This window comes from Eubalaena glacialis, chromosome 2, assembly GCF_028564815.1.
Source record: "Eubalaena glacialis isolate mEubGla1 chromosome 2, mEubGla1.1.hap2.+ XY, whole genome shotgun sequence".
NCBI lineage: Eukaryota > Metazoa > Chordata > Mammalia > Artiodactyla > Balaenidae > Eubalaena > Eubalaena glacialis.
Genome location: NC_083717.1, coordinates 76086409 through 76105020, shown reverse-complemented (window position 1 = coordinate 76105020; position 18612 = coordinate 76086409). Strand labels below are relative to the sequence as shown.

The window sequence follows — 18612 nt, the reverse complement described above, 5'->3', positions numbered from 1 at the left end:
CCAACACTTGGCCCCACCCAACACCCTCTAGGCTCCAGTGCAGGGACACCTCAGGCCAAAGAACTGACAGGGTGGGAACACAGCCCCACCCATCAGCAGACAGGCTGCCAAAAGTCTTCCTGAGCCCACAGCTGCCTGCTAAACACACCTCTTGACACAGCCCTGCCCACCAGAGGGACAAGACCCAGCTGCACCCATCAGTGGGCAGGAACCAGTCCCTCCCACCAGGAAACCTGCAAAAGCCTCTTAGACCAGCCTCATCCACAAGGGGGCAGAAGCAGAAGCAAGAAGAACTACAACTCGGCAGCCTGTGGAACAGAAACCACAACACAGAAAGTTAGACAAAATGAGATATCGGAGAAATATGTCCCACACGAAAAAACAAAATAAAGCCCCAGAAGAACAACTAAATGAAACGGAGATAGGCAATCTACCCCAAAAAAAACTCAGAGTAACGATGGTAAAGACGATCCAAGATCTCGGAAAAAGAATGGAAGCACAGACCTAAAAAGTGCAAGAAATGTTTAAGAGCAAGCTAGAAGATCTAAAGAAGAAACAAACAGAAATGAACAATAAAATACCTGAAATGAAAAATATACTAGAAGGAATAAATAGCAGAATAAATGAAGCAGAAGAACGGATAAGGGAGCTGGAAGACAGAATGGCGGAAATCACTGCCACAGAACAGAGAAAAGAAAAAAGAATGAAAAAAAATAGGACAGTTTAAGAGACCTCTGGGACTTTGTTAGATGCACCAACATTCACATTATATGAGTCCCAGAAGAACAAGAGAGACAGAAAGCACCTGAGAAAATATTTGAAGAGATTAATAGCTGAAAACTTCCCTAACATGGGAAAGGAAAAAGTCACCCAAGTCCAGGAAGCACAGAGTCTCATAAAGGATTAAACCCAAGGAGGAACACGCCAAGACACATAGTAATGAAACTGACAAAAATTAAACACAAAGAAAAAATATTAAAAGCAACAAGGGAAAAGCAACAAATAACATACAAGAGAATTCCCATAAGGTTATCAGCTAATTTTTCAGCAGAAACTACAGACTAGAAGGGAGTGGCAAAATATATTTAAAGTGATGAAAGGTAAGTACCTACAACCAAGAATACTCTAACCAGCAAGGCTCTCATTCAGATTCGACGACAAAATCAAAAGCTTTACACAGGCAAAAGCTAAGAGAATTCAGCACCACCAGACCAGCTTTGCAACAAATGCTACAGAAAGTTCTCTAGGTAGACAAAAAAGACCACAATGAGAAACAGGGAAATTACAAATGGAAAAGCTCACTGTTAAAGGCAAACATACAGTAAAGGTAGGAAATCATCCACACACAAATATGATATCGAAATCAGCAATTGTGAGGAGAGCACAAATACAGGATATGGGAAATACATTTGAAATTAAAAGACCAGCAACAGAAAACAATCTTGTTTATATATAGACTGCTATATCAAAACCTCATGGTAATCACAAACTGAAAATCTACAATAGATACACACACAAAAAAGGATCCAAACACAACACTAAAGTTAGTCATCAAATCACAAGAGAAGAGAACAAAAGAGGAATGGGAGAAAAAAGACCTAAAAAAAAAAAAACCAAAACAATTAAGAAAAAGGCAATAAGAACATAGATAAAGATAATTACCTTAAATGTAAATGGAATAAATGCTCCAACCAAAAGACAAAGACTGGATGAATGAATACAAAAACAAGACCCCGTATGTACACTGTCTGCAAGAGATCCACTTCAGACCTAGGGACACATACAGACAGAAAGTGAAGGGATGGAAAAAGATACTCCATGGAAATGGAAATTAAAAGAAAGCTGGAGTAGCAGTACTCATATCAGATAAAATAGACTTTAAAATAAAGAATGTTACAAGAGACAAGGAAGGACACTACATAATGATCAAGGGATCAATCCAAGACATAACAATTGTAAATATATATGCACCCAACACAGGAGCTCCTCAATATATGAGGCAAATGCTAACAGCCATAAAAGGGGAAATCAATTGTAACACAATAATAGTGGGGGACTTTAACACCCCACTTTCATCAATGAACAGCTCATCCAGACAGAAAATCAATAAGGAAACACAGGCCTTAAATGACACATTAGATCAGGTGGACTTAATTGACATTTATAGAGCATTCCATCCAAAAGCAGCAGAATACACATTCTTTTCAAGTGCACATGGTACACTGTCCAGGATTGATCACATCTTGGGCCACAAAGTGAGCCTCGGTAAATTTAGGAAAACTAAAATCATATCAAGCATCTTTTCTGACTACAACGCTATGAGATTAGAAATCAACTATAAGAAAAAAACTGTAAAAAACACAAACCCATGGAGGCTAAACAATATGCTACTAAACAACCAATGGATCACTGAAGAAATCAAAGAGGAAATCAAAAAATACCTAGAGACAACTGAAAATGAAAGCACAACGATCCAAAACCTATGGCATGCAGCAAAAGCAGTTCTAAGAGGGGAGTTTATAGCAATACAATTTTACCTCAGGAAATAAGAAACATCTCAAACACCTAACCTTACACCTAAAGCAACTAGAGAAAGAAGAACAAACAAAACTGCAAGTCAGTAGAAGGAAAGAAATCATAAAGATGAGAGCATAAGTAAATGAAATACAGATGAAGAAAACGACAGAAAAGATCAATGAAACTAAAAGCTGGTTCTTTGAAAAGATGAAGTTGATAAACCTCTAGCCAGACTCATCAAGAAAAAAAGGAGAGGGCTCAAATCAATAAAATTAGAAATGGACAAAGTGAGAGAGTAGCATGGACATATATACACTACCAAACATAAAATAGATAGCTAGTGGGAAGCAACCGCATAGCACAGGGAGATCAGCTCATGCTTTGTGACCACCTAGAGGGGTGGGATAGGGAGGGTGGGAGGGAGGGAGACGCAAGAGAGAAGAGATATGGGAACATATGTGTATGTATAACTGATTCACTTTGTTATAAAGCAGAAACGAACTCACCATTGTAAAGCAATTATACTCCAATAAAGATGTTAAAAAAAAAAAGAAATGAAAAACGAGAAGTTACAATGGAAACCACAGAAATACAAAGGACTGTAAGAGACTACTACAAGCAACGATATGCCAATAAACTGGACAACCTGGAAGAAATGGACAAATTCTTGGAAAGGTACAACTTTCCAAGACTGAACCAGGAAGAATTAGAAAATATAAACAGACCAATCACAAGTAGTGAAATTGAAACTGTAATTAAAAACTTCCAACAGGAGGTCTGGGCAAGATGGTGGAAGAGTAAGACGTGGAGATCACCTTCCTTCCCACAGATACATTAGAAATACATCTACACGTGGAACTGCTCCTACAGAACACCCACTGAACGCTGGCAGAAGACGTCAAATCTCCCAAAAGGCAAGAAACTCCCCATGTACTTGGGTAGGGTAAAAGAAAAAAGAAACAACAGAGACAAAAGAATAGGGACGGGACCTGCACCACTGGGAGGGAGCTCTGAAGGAGGAAAGGTTTCCACACACTAGGAAGCCCCTTCGCGGGCGGAGACTGCGGGTGGCAGAGGGGGGAAGCTTCGGAGCCACGGAGGAGAGCGCAGCCACAGGGGTGCGGAGGGCAAAGCGGAGAGATTCCCGCACAGAGAATTGGTGCCGAGCAGCACTCACCAGCCCGAGAGGCTTGTCTGCTCACCCGCCGGGGCGGGCGGGGGCTGGGAGCTGAGGCGCGGGCTTCGGTCGGATCCCAGGGAGAGGACTGGGGTTGGCGGCGTGAACACAGCCTCAAGGGGCTAGTGCACCACAGCTAGCCGGGAGGGAGTCTGGGAAAAAGTCTGCAGCTGCCAAAGAGGCAAGAGACTTTTTCTTGCCTCTTTGTTTCACGGTGCACAAGGAGAGGGGATTCAGAGCGCCGCCTAAACGAGCTCCAGAGACGGGCGCGAGCCGCGGCTATCAGCGCGGACCCCAGAGACGGGCATGAGACGCTAAGGCTGCTGCCGCCGCCACCAAGAAGCCTGTGTGCGAGCACAGGTCACTATCCACACCGCCCCTCCTGGGAGCCTGTGCAGCCTGCCACTGCCAGGGTCCCGTGATCCAGGGACAACTTCCCCGGGAGAACGCACGGTGTGCCTCAGGCTGCTGCAACGTCACGCCGGCCTCTGCCACCGCAGGCTCGCCCCGCATCCGTACCCCTCCCTCCCCGCGGCCTGAGTGAGCCAGAGCCCCCGAAGCAGCTGCTCCTTTAACCCCGTCCTGTGTGAGCGAAGAACAGACGCCCTCAGGCGACCTACACGCAGAGGCGGGTCCAAATCCAAAGCTGAACCCCGGGAGCTGTACGAACAAAGAAAAGAAAGGGAAATCTCGCCCAGCAGCCTCAGGAGCAGCGGATTAAAGCTCCACAAACAACTTGATATGCCTGCATCTGTTGAATACCTGAATAGACAAAGAATCATCCCAAATTCAGGAGGTGGACTTTGGGAGTAGGATATATTAATTTTTCCCCTTTTCCTTTTTTTGTGAGTGTATATGTATATGCTTCTGGGTGAGATTTTGTCTGTATAGCTTTGCTTTCACCATTTGTCCTAGGGTTCGGTCCGTCCTTTTTTTTTTTTTTTTTTAACTTAAAAAAAATTTTTTAATAAATTTTTTCTTAATAATTGTTCCTTATTTTTTATTTTACAAATACAGTATGCTAACACATATATATGGAATCTAAGGGAAAAAAAAAAAGGTCATGAACAACCTAGTGGCAAGATGGGAATAAAGACACAGACCTACTAGAGAATGGACTTGAGGATATGGGGAGGGGGAGGGGTGAGATGTGACAGGGTGAGAGAGTGGCATGGACATATATACACTACCAAGTGTAAAATAGATAGCTAGTGGGAAGCAGCCGCATAGCACAGGGAGATCAGCTCGGTGCTTTGTGACCACCTAGAGGGGTGGGATAGGGAGGGTGGGAGGGAGGGAAATGCAAGAGGGAAGAGATATGGGAACATATGTGTATGTATAACTGATTCACTTTGTTATAAAGCAGAAACTAACACACCATTGTAAAGCAATTATACTCCAATAAAGATGTTTAAAAAAACATTAAAAAATTTTTTTTCTTAATAATCTTTTTCTTAATTTTTATTTTAAAAAATTAAATTTTTTTCTTAATTTTTTTTTATTTTTTATTATAATAGCTTTATTTTATTTTATCCTCTTTTTTTCTATTTTTTCTCCCTTTTATTCTGAGCTGTGTGGATGAAAGGCTCTTGGTGCTCCAGCCAGGCATCAGGGCTGTGCCTCTGTGGTGGGAGAGCCAACTTCAGGACACTGGTCCACAAGAGACCTCCCAGCTCCACGTAACACCAAACGGCAAAAATCTCTCAGAGATCTCCATTTCAACATCAAGACCCAGCTTCATTCAACGACCAGCAAGCTACAGTGCTGGACACCCTATGCCAAACAACTAGCAAGACAGGAACACAGCCCCATCCATTAGCAGAGAGGCTGCCTAAAATCATAATAAGGCCACAGACACCCCAAAACACACCATCAGACGTGGACGTGCCCACCAGAAAGACAAGATCCAGCCTCATCCACCAGAACACAGGCACTAGTCCCCTCCACCAGGAAGCCTACACAACCCACTGAACCAACCGTAGCCACTGGGGACAGATACCAAAAACAACGGGAACTACGAACCTGCAGCCTGTGAAAAGGAGACCCCAAACACAGTAAGATAAGCAAAATGAGAAGACAGAAAAACACACAGCAAATGAAGGAGCAGGGTCAAAACACACCAGACCTAACAAATGAAGAGGAAATAGGCAGTCTACCTGAAAAAGAATTCAGAATAATGATAGTAAGGATGATCCAGAATCTTGGAAATAGAATACAAAAAATGCAAGAAACATTTAACAAGGACGTAGAAGAACTAAAGAGGAACGAAGCAATGATGAAAAACACAATAAATGAAATTAAAAATACTCTAGAAGGGATCAATAGCAGAATAACTGAGGCAGAAGAACGGGTAAGTGACCTGGAAGATAAAATAGTGGAAATAACTACTGCAGAGCAGAATAAAGAAAAAAGAATGAAAAGAACTGAGGACAGTCTCAGAGACCTCTGGGACAACATTAAACGCACCAACACTCGAATTATAGGGGTCCCAGAAGAAGAAGAGAAAAAGAAAGGGACTGAGAAAATATTTGAAGAGATTATAGTTGAGAACTTCCCTACTATGGGAAAGGAAATAGTTAATCAAGTCCTGGAAGCACAGAGAGTCCCATACAGGATAAATCCAAGGAGAAACACACCAAGACACATATTAATCAAACTATCAAAAATTAAATATAAAGAAAACATATTAAAAGCAGCAAGGGAAAAACAACAAATAACACACAAGGGAATCCCCATAAGGTTAACAGCTGACCTTTCAGCAGAAACTCTGCAAGCCAGAAGGGAGTGGCAGGATATACTTAAAGTGATGAAGGAGAAAAACCTACAACCAAGATTACTCTACCCAGCAAGGATCTCATTCAGATTTGATGGAGAAATTAAAACCTTTACAGACAAGCAAAAACTGAGAGAGTTCAGCACCACCAAACCAGCTTTACAACAAATGCTAAAGGAACTTCTCTAGGCAAGAAACACAGGAGAAGGAAAACACCTAAAATAACAAACCCAAAACATTTAAGAAAATGGGAATAGGAACATACATATCGATAATTACCTTAAATGTAAATGGATTAAATGCTCCCACCAAAAGACACAGACTAGCTGAATGGATACAAAAACAAGACCCGTATATATGCTGTCTACAAGAGACCCACTTCAGACCTAGGGACACATACAGACTGAAAGTGAGGGGATGGAAAAAGATATTCCATGCAAATGGAAATCAAAAGAAAGCTGGAGTAGCAATTCTCATATCAGACAAAATAGACTTTTAAAATAAAGACTATTACAAGAGACAAAGAAAGACACTATATAATGATCAAGGGATCGATCCAAGAAGAAGGTATAACAATTGTAAATATTTATGCACCCAACATAGGAGCACCTCAATACATAAGGCAAATACTAACAGCCATAAAAAGGGAAATCGACAGTAACACAATCATAGTAGGAGACTTTAACACCCCACTTTCACCAATGGACAGATCATCCAAAATGAAAATAAATAAGGAAACACAAGCTTTAAATGATACATTAAACAAGATGGACTTAATTGATATTTATAGGACATTCCACCCAAAAACAACAGAATACACATTTTTCTCAAGTGCTCATGGAACATTCTCCAGGATAGATCATATCTTGGGTCACAAATCAAGCCTTGGTAAATTTAAGAAAACTGAAATCGTATCAAGTATCTTTTCTGACCACAACGCTATGAGACTAGATATTAATTACAGGAAAAGATCTGTAAAAAATACAAACACATGGAGGTTACACAATACACTACTTAATAAGGAAGTGATTACTGAAGAAATGAAAGGGGAAATCAAAAAATACCTAGAAACAAATGACAATGGAGACACGACGACCCAAAACCTATGGGATGCAGCAAAAGCAGTTCTAAGAGGGAAGTTTATAGCAATACAAGCCTACATCAAGAAACAGGAAACATCTCGAATAAACAACCTAACCTTGCACCTAAAGCAATTAGAGAAAGAAGAACAAAAAAACCCCAAAGCTAGCAGAAGGAAAGAAATCATAAAGATCAGATCAGAAATAAATGAAAAAGAAATGAAGGAAACAATAGCAAAAATCAATGAAACTAAAAGCTGGTTCTTTGAGAAGATAAACAAAATTGATAAACCATTAGCCAGACTCATCAAGAGAAAAAGGGAGAAGACTCAAATCAATAGAATTAGAAATGAAAAAGGAGAAGTAACCACTGACACTGCAGAAATACAAACGATCATGAGAGATTACTACAAGCAACTCTATGCCAATAAAATGGACAACCTGGAAGAAATGGACAGATTCTTAGAAATGCACAACCTGCTGAGACTGAACCAGGAAGAAATAGAAAATATGAACAGACCAATCACAAGCACTGAAACTGAACCTGTGATTAAAAATCTTCCAACACACAAAACCCAGGACCAGATGGCTTCACAGGCGAATTCTATCAAACATTTAGAGAAGAGCTAACACCTATCCTTCTCAAACTCTTCCAAAATATTGCAGAGGGAGGACCACTCCCCAACTCATTCTACGAGGCCACCATCACCCTGATACCAAAACCAGACAAAGATGTCACAAAGAAAGAAAACTACAGGCCAATATCACTGATGAACATAGATGCCAAAATCCTCAACAAAATTCTAGCAAACAGAATCCAACAGCACATTAAAAGGATCATACACCATGATCAAGTGGGGTTTATTCCAGGAATGCAAGGATTCTTCAATATACGCAAATCAATCAACGTGATACATCATATTAACAAATTGAAGGAGAAAAACCATATGATCATCTCAATAGATGCAGAGAAAGCTTTCGACAAAATTCAACACCCATTTATGATAAAAGCCCTGCAGAAAGTAGGCATAGAGGGAACTTTCCTCAACATAGTAAAGGCCATATATGACAAACCCACAGCCAACACTGTCCTCAATGGTGAAAAACTGAAACCATTTCCACGAAGATCAGGAACAAGACAAGGTTGCCCACTCTCACCACTATTATTCAACATAGTTTTGAAAGTCCTAGCCGCGGCAATCAGAGAAGAAAAAGAAATAAAAGGAATCCAAATCGGAAAAGAAGAAGTAAAGCTGTCACTGTTTGCAGGTGACATGATACTATACATAGAGAATCCTAAAGATGCTACCAGAAAACTACTAGAACTAATCAATGAATTTGGTAAAGTAGCAGGACACAAAATTAATGCACAGAAATCTCTTGCATTCCTACACACTAATGATGAACAATCTGAAAGTGAAATTAAGAAAACACTCCCGTTTACCATTGCAACAAAAAGAATAAAACATCTAGGAATAAACCTACCTAAGGAGACAAAAGACCTGTATGCAGAAAATTATAAGACACTGATGAAAGAAATTAAAGATGATACAAATAGATGGAGAGATATACCATATTCTTGGATTGGAAGAATCAACATTGTGAAAATGACTCTACTACCCAAAGCAATCTACAGATTCAATGCAATCCTTATCAAACTACCACTGGCATTTTTCACAGAACTAGAACAAAAAATTTCACAATTTGTATGGAAACACAAAAGACCCCGAATAGCCAAAGCAATCTTGAGAACGAAAAATGGAGCTGGAGGAATCAGGTTCCCTGACTTCAGACTATATTACAAAGCTACAGTAATCAAGACAGTTTGGTACTGGCACAAAAACAGAAACATAGATCAATGGAACAGGATAGAAAGCCCAGAGATAAACCCACGCACATATGGTCACCTTATCTTCGATAAAGGAGGCAAGCATATACAGTGGAGAAAAGACAGCCTCTTCAATAAGTGGTGCTGCGAAAACTGGACAGGTACATGTAACAGTATGAAATTAGAACACTCCCTAACACCATACACAAAAATAAACTCAAAATGGATTAAAGACCTAAATGTAAGGCCAGACACTATCAAACTCTTAGAGGAAAACATAGGCAGAACACTCTATGACATAAATGACAGCAAGATCCTTTTTGACCCAGCTCCTAGAGAAATGGAAATAAAAACACAAATAAACAAATGGGACCTAATGAAACTAAAGAGCTTTTGCACAGCAAAGGAAACCATAAACAAGACCAAAAGACAACCCTCAGAATGGGAGAAAATATTTGCAAATGAAGCAACTGACAAAGGATTAATCTCCAAAATTTAAAAGCAGCTCATGCAGCTCAATATCAAAAAAACAAACAACCCAATCCATAAATGGGCAGAAGACCTAAACAGACATTTCTCCAAAGAAGATATACAGATTGCCAACAAACACATGAAAGAATGCTCAACATCATTAATCATTAGAGAAATGCAAATCAAAACTACAATGAGATATCATCTCACACTTGTCAGAATGGCCGTCATCAAAAAATCTACAAACAATAAATGCTGGAGAGGGTGTGGAGAAAAGGGAACCCTCTTGCACTGTTGGTGGGAATGTAAATTGATACAGCCACTATGGAGAACAGTAAGGAGGTTCCTTAAAAAACTAAAAATAGAACTACCATACGACCCAGCAATCCCACTACTGGGCATATACCCTGAGAAAACCATAATTCAAAAAGAGTCATGTACCACAATGTTCATTGCAGCTCTATTTACAATAGCCAGGACATGGAAGCAACCTAAGTGTCCATCATTGGATGAATGGATAAAGAAGATGTGGCTCATATATACAATGGAATATTACTCAGCCATAAAAAGAAACGAAATGGAGGTATCTGTAGTGAGGTGGATGGAGTTAGAGTCTGTCATACAGAGTGAAGTAAGTCAGAAAGAGAAAAGCAAACACAGTATGCTAACACATATATATGGAATCTAAGGGGGAAAAAAAAAAAGGTCATGAAGAACCTAGTGGCAAGACGGGAATAAAGACACAGACCTACTAGAGAATGGACTTGAGGATATGGGGAGGGGGAGGGGTAAGATGTGACAGGGTGAGACAGTGGCATGGACATATATACACTACCAAATGTAAAACAGATAGCTAGTGGGAAGCAGCCACATAGCACAGGGAGATCAGCTCAGTGCTTTGTGACCACCTAGAGGGGTGGGATAGGGAGGGTGGGAGGGAGGGAGACGCAAGAGGGAAGAGATATGGGGACATATGTATATGTATAACTGATTCACTTTGTTATAAAGCAGAAACTAACACCACTGTAAAGCAATTATACTCCAATAAAGATGTTAAAAAAACAAAACAAAACGAAAACTTCCAACAAACAAAAGTCCAAGACCAGATGGCTTCAGAGGCAAATTCTATCAACCACTTAGAGAAGAGTTAACACCTATCCTTCTGAAACTATTCCCCCAAATTGCAGAGGAACACTCCCAAACACATTCTATGAGGCCACCATCACCCTGATACCAAAACCAGATAAAGATACCACAAAAAAAGAAAATTACAGGCCAATATGACAGATGAACATAGATGCAAAGTTCCTCAAGAAAACACTAGCGAACCAAATCCAACAACATATTAAAAGGATCATACATCATGATCAAGTGGGATTTATCCCAGGGATGCAAGGATTCTTCAATAGCCACAAATCAATCCGTGTGATACACCACACCAACAAATTGAAGAATAAAAACCATATGATCATCTCAACAGATGCAGAAAACGCTTTTAACAAAATTCAACACCCATTTATGATAAGAACTCTCCAGAAAGTGGGCATAGAGGGAACCTACCTCAACATAATAAAGGCCATATATAACAAATCTACAGTTAACATCATACTCAATGGTGAAAAGCTGAAAGCATTTCCTCTAAGATAGGAACAAGACAAGGATGTCCACTCTCACCACTTTTATTCAACGTAGTTTTGGAAGTCCGAGCCATGGCAATCAGAGAAGAAAAAGAAATAAAAGGAATCCAAATTGGAAAAGAAAAAAAAAAAACTGTCACTGTTTGCAGATGACATGATACTATACATAGAAAATCCTAAAGATGCTACCAGAAAACTGCTAGAGCTCATCTATGAATCTGGTAACGTTGTAGCACACAAAATTAATACACAGAAATCTAATGCATTTCTACACACTAACAACGAAAGATCACAAGGAGAAATTAAAGAAACACTCCCATCTACCATTGCATCAAAAAGAATAAAATACCTAGGAATAAATCTACCGAAGGAGGCAAAAGACCTGTACTCTGAAATCTACAAAACGCTGATGAAAGAACTTGAAGACGACACAAACATATGGAGGGATATAACATGTTCTTGGATTGGAAGAATCAACATTGTCAAAATGACTATACTAACTGGGGCAATCTACAGATTCAATGCAATCCCTATCAAATTATCAATGGCATTTTTCACAGAATTAGAACAAAAAATTTCACAATTTGTATGGAAACACAAAAGACCCCGAATAGCCAAAGCAATCTTGAGAAAGAAAAATGGAGCTACGGGAATCGGGCTCCCTGACTTCAAAGTGTGCTGCAAAGCTGTAGTAATCAAAACAGTATAGTACTGGCACAAAACCAGAAATATACATCAATGGAACAGGATACAAAGTCCAGAGATAAACCCACGCACCTATGGTCAACTAGTCTATGACAAAGGAGGCAAGAATATACAATGGAGAAAAGACTGTCTCTTCAATAAGTGGTGCTGGGAAAACTGGACAGCTACATGTAAAAGAATGAAATTAGAACATTCTCTAACACCATACACAAAAATAAACTTGACATGGATTAAAGACCTAAATGTAAGACCGGATATTATAAAACTCTTAGAGGAAAACATAGGCAGAACACTCTCTGACACAAATCACAGCAATATCTTTTTTGACCCACCTCTTAGAGTAATGAAAATAAAGACAAAAATGAACAGGTGGGACCTAATTAAACTTAAAAGCTTTTGCAGAGCAAAGGAAACCATAAACAAAACGAAAATAACCCAGAGAATGGGAGAAAATATTTGCAAACGAGGCGACCTACAAAGGATTAATCTCCAAAATATACAAACAGCTCATGCAGCTCAATATACAAAACAAAGAAAACAATCAAACAATGGGCAGAAGATCAAAATGGACGTTTCTCCAAAGAGGACATACAGATTGCCAAGAAGCACATGAAAAGATGCTCAAGATCACTGGTTATTGGAGAAATGCAGATCAAAGCTGCAATGAGGTATCACCTCACACTGGTCAGAATGGGCATAATCAAAAAAATCTACAAACAATAAATGCTGGAGAGGGTGTGGAGAAAAGGGAACCCTCCTACACAGATGGTGGGCATGTAAACTAGTGCACCCATTATCGAGAACAGTGTGGAGGTTCCTTAAAAAACTGAATATAGAGCTACCACATGATCCAGCAGTCCCACTCCTGGGCATATAATTGGAGAAAACTGTAATTCGAAAAGATACATGCACCCCAGTGTTCATTACAGCATTATTTACAATAGCCAAGACACAGAAGCAACCTAAATGTCCATTGACAGAGGAGTGGATAAAAAAGATGTGGCATATATACAATGGAATATTACTCAGCCATAAAAACAGAATGAAATAATGCCATTTGCAGCAACATGGATGGACCTAGAGATTGTCATACTGAGTGAAGTAAGTCAGACAAAGACAAATATCACATGATATCACTTATACGTGGAATCTACAAAAATGGTACAAATGAACTTATTTACAAAACAGAAACAGAGTCACAGATGTAGAAAACAAATTTATGGTTACCAGGGGGAAAAGCGGGGGGATAAATTGGGAGATTGGGATTGACATATACATACTACTATATATAAAACAGATAACTAATAAGGACCTACTGTAAAGTACGGGGAACCCTACTCAATACTCTGTAATGACCTATATGGGAAAAGAATCTTAAAAAAAAAAAAGAAGTGGATATATGTATAACTGATTCACTTTGCTGTACACCTAAAACTAACATATCATTGTAAATCAACTATATCCTCCCCCCCAAAAAAACCCACAAGAAGATACATGCACTTTTCTTTCACTACAGCATTACTTACAATAGCCAAGATACAGAAACAATCAAAGTATCCATCCATGGATGAATGGATAAAAACGATGCGGTATATAGAATGGAATATTATTCAGACATTTAGAAAAATGAAATCCTGCCATTTGGGACAATGTGAATGGGCTTTGAGGTCATTACACCAAGTGAAATAAGTCAGAGAAAAAAACACCACATGATCTCACTTACATGTGCAAACTAAAAAACAAAAGAGAAGAAAATTAAGCTCATAGAAGATTGGGGGTTGGGGAAAAGGATGGGTGAAACTACAAACTTGCATTATAAAATAAGTAAGTCATGGGGATATAACGTACAGGATGGTGACCAGAGTTACTAATATTGTATTGCATATTTGAAAGTTGCTAAGAGAGTAGATCTTAAAAGTCCTCATCATATGAAAAAAAATTTTTTTGCAACTATGTTTGGTGACGGATGTTAACTAGACTTATTGTGGTGATCCTTTCACAATGTGTACAAATATTGAATCATTATGCTGTACACCTGAAAGTAATGTAGTTAAGTTATATGTCAATTATACCTCAATAAAAAATAATTTTAGAAATAGCTATGTTATTTAAATGTTTGTTAAAATTACTTGCTTTAATAATCTTAAATTTCTAAAAATTCCTTGTGAAATGTTTAATTCTTTCAGATGTGGTATGAGCCACGTAAATTTAGTACTACTCCATTTTGCAGTTTAGAAAATTAAAGTAGAAGGCTCCACATTCGGAAGTAACCTGATAGTCCTAGTCTTTCTTGAGCAAACCATCCAGTTTAAATTCATTCCGGTACCGAGTTCACATGAGGTTGGAAAGCAGACTTCAAGCACCGAAGACACACAAGAATGAGACACTTAAGAAACGCCCCCCCCCCAAGCCCGCCCCGATACTGTGGGGAAAAATCACAATGTAAGCTTTAAGACTTTCACCTGGCTAAAAATACGGTGCTGGGCTGAGGACCCCTGCCCCGCAACCCCCTACACTCCGGACTGTTCACATGGCGCCCCGAGTACAACAAGCCTCCCGGCCGCCTCCCTTTCCTTCCCTTCCCACCCCGGGAAGCGCCGCGGGGCCATCCCGGCAGCGAAATCGGTAACGGGCCGAACCCAGGTCGAAAAGGCCCTCGCAGAAGACCCAAAGGACGCAATGCCTGCTCTGAATGGTGGCAGGGAGCGCGGGCCGGCTCACCCAGTACCTGTGGAAAAGGCGCTTCCCGCCTCGGAGCCGACAGAAGTGGGTCGGCCAGGAACCCAGCAGGACGAACCTACTTCCCCAGAGTACCTCTCCGGCCGCCGCAGAGAAAGCGGCGCTGTGTCGACGACCCGGAAGCACTCGCAGAACCTGGAAATGACGCAGGCCCGGAAGCCCCGCCCATTCCTGCTCCCGCCAGCCACTCAAGTCTTGTGAGAGGGGAGGGATGTGGAGAGAGGAGGAGCGTGGGGCCGCAGTTTTCAAGCCTCAGACCGCTGAACAGGTTTAGCTCCCAAGTAATTCACCAGGTTCACTAAATCGTTAATAATTACAATTTTACAGACTCTTCTCCACTGTTAGACGCACAATTAGAAAATGTAAGGCAGTCACATTTTATGTCTCAAGTGTGTTCAGCGTAATACTGTTGAAGACCCAGTAATACTAAATTGAAGACAAATTCTGAAAAGTTTATAGCCAAGTATTTAACGAAACAGGGCAGCAATTCATTTAACCCTGCAAGCGTTTAGTTTGTGAATCACAGAATTTCAATTCGGTAGAATCTGTATTTAAAAATTACGCTTAATGCAAGACAAATACTTCAGTTTGTATTTGCGTTTACGTAATCCCAAACGGTATCCTAACTGTGGATTAAAGGCAGCAGTAATGTGCACAGCTGTTTGCCGTTAAGCAGTTGAACAGTGATTAAGGAGTAAATGCAAAACAACTGCAACCAACTTGAACCTCTGCGCAGGTCCATAGAGCAAACAGGTTATTTTTTATGCCATGTTTTCAGCCACTTATTGAACTGATTTCATTGGTGGATTCCCCATAACTAAAATAATTCTAAACTATGAAATACAAAGTGTGCTTATAGTTAAGTCAATGTTTAAAATTGAAGCAGGATGAACTCTTCACCCCCTCGAATAGGAAGCAGCACCCAAACTACAGAAACAAAAGGTCTAAAACTATTTGAAAAGCTTACAAGATAAACTTTGTAAAAATTCAGTAGTGAAACGGGAGACAGAAAAATGTGATAAATGAGTCAAAAACAAAACTTTCCAATTAATTTATTTAAATTCATTAACGTTGCAAAAATACGATGTGCAACAAATCAGGACACAAGTTATTGTATTCCTAACAAGTCAGAGAAAAAGAAAATATTACATCTTCTTAGTAAATCAAGACCAACCTTAGTATTTCTTACAGGGACCACATCAACATCTTGCACGCACAGTCTTCAGAACTGAATTTCTCTCACTGTAAAAGGAGAGCACTAGGCTATGCAACATTATCTGAACAGTGGTAAAATGATCACAGTACATTAATTGTGTCTAAATGACAGCATGTGAATTTATGGTAAGAAAAATGTATTAATCTTTGAAATATATATCAAAGTGCATTAGTGTCTAACGAACTCTGAATTGTGTTCCATGTGCCCCAAGGGCTGTGCAAGTCAGTGCCCTGAACACCACAAATATTTACTAGCTAGTTTATGTAAATAAACTGTTTAAGGGGCATAACTTCAGAAAATTCAAATACAAAAAGTGCAGTAGAGTAGCTAATTAACATTATTTTCCAAGTTCCTCCTTAGCTACACTGAATGTGAAAACGCATAAAAATTTCAAAATGCAAATGTTTTAACCTCTTGTAGAATGTCTTATAAAATAGAATTAGACAGATATTATAATAATTCTTTAGTAACATGAAAGCATTAAACTTTGATTTTCTTCTGGTGTTTGATGTGTTGTATCAAGTGCTTCATGTAAACTTTTCATAAAAGTAGTTCTCAAAACATAAGAAATTAAGTAGATCTATCATATATAGCTGCAACAAAGTAACAGTTCTGTTCAAATTTTAGTGTCACTCCTTGCTGGTCAACACATTATTTTCAATTACCATTGAGAATTTTAAAGGATTACATTACTGGGACTCACCACTGATATGATTCTAATTCATTCAGAATCTTGGGATAGGAAGAGGGGGATGAAAGGCTCTCCAGGTAATTCTTCCTCACTATTAGAACATTGATAATCTCCCACTTCTCTTACCAGCTGACCTTCTCATGCAAGTCTAAGTCCTTAACTCTTTCTCCCAGCAACTCAAATTACACAATCCCTGTTCCTACAAGATAAACTCTTAACAGTTGGTCTAACTTTAAGTACATTAATTCCTCTAGCTATCCCACCCTTCTGACATTTGTGATCCACTTCTCAAATAGCTATACAGGATGAGAAAAAATAGGCATGAAAACAAAACAGAATGTGGTAGCCGTATCTACCTATTTTCAGTCTATCTCCTCCTCCTCCTGTCGGAGCAATGTTAGCAATTTTCCACAGGTAACATGGGGAAAAGGATGAAGCTACTGTCACCTTATATACAACTTTACTGATCTCATTAGGAAACTGGATATCCTAATGCTAATTTTTAAATATCAATTGAAGAAATCTAAAAAGCCCCTTCTCCTTTAATTCAAACACTTTCAAATTCCCTGAGCAATCACATAAAAACAGCCAGAGTAACACAGTCATTTAAAAGAAGACTCTATCAAAAAAGCAGATTCCTTACCTTTTTAAATTCTGGAATTGCAGTTGAAGAAAGTCTAGCTACCTATATGTACCTGTCCATCAGCAAATTTCAGTATTCAGTATAGTTACTAAAGAGTGATATCCATTTTGGAACAATACATTAAATGTTTACCAGCTATGAATGTCAAAAGTAACGTACGTAACCCTACACTTTAATCTGAGCATTGTAATTGCTGACCCTCCCTGTTTAAACTTGCTTTTGTATGAAGAGACAAAGCAGAGGAAAATATGAATTTTCATTGTAGGTATTACCAGCCTTTGCCCCCTTCACTCCACAGTCTCCTTATTCACATATTCTGTATGTAGCCTGCAGGTTTTCCTGATTGATACAAGAAATGGTACCAACCACTGCCATATACAGCACTTCCCTTAACAAGGACACATTCAGTGGAATCTTAGCTAACTCATTATCCCTTTATAGTTTTCTTTCTCTTACTTCCTTGTTTTGTTATCTTCCTTTCCAGGTCCTGCTAAGGCCCTACTTGGAATCATATTTCTTTATACTCCCCCCACCCCCAGTTAAAGACTATTAAGCTTAAACTGTGGGATCAATATAGTGTCTTCCCTTGGTGCTAATAAGGAATATGACCAAGCAGAACACAATCAGATTACTTTATAAGAGAAACTTTTGACTAAAAAGAGGCACTCAGAACCCAAACACAACAAAAAATAGTGGCGTAAGCATCAAATTAAACAAGTTAGAACCATGATCCCAGCAGAAAGATAAAATAACACAATTATATGTACTTTCACCTCAATCTGTAATGGAAAATTAAAACTGAATGATATGGGGAAAATGTCACATAGCTAGTAATTACAAATAACAAGTTTAATAAATGCTTTTCCTCTGACCTACTTGTTATGATCTTAAGTCTCATAGCTATGAAACATTACGGGGCATGTCCCTATACCAGATTTCATCAAGGTATAGGTTAGAACATGTATGCTTTTATATCTAGTGATTCACAGCACATCCCGTTGGTTATATCCCAAATGTTATCACTGTTCCCTCTAAATTTTAATGTTCTGATAGAATATAGGCTACCTCTACTTTAAAAAAGTATGTAGGAAAATGCACCACTTTTGCAACGAGTTGTATCTATAATCAGGGACAAT

General features: G+C 39.2%; 1 protein-coding gene across 1 annotated transcript in view; it reads right to left on the bottom strand.

Annotated features, from left to right (window-relative positions):
• Window positions 1-15040, bottom strand: part of GTF2A2 (general transcription factor IIA subunit 2) — a 31847-nt gene extending 16807 nt beyond the window's left edge. Inside the window, exon 1 of the mRNA XM_061182058.1 lies at window positions 14916-15040. The gene's annotated coding sequence lies outside the window, so the exon portion shown is untranslated. The remainder of the gene's footprint in view (window positions 1-14915) is intronic.
• Between the last annotated feature and the right edge of the window lie 3572 nt (window positions 15041-18612).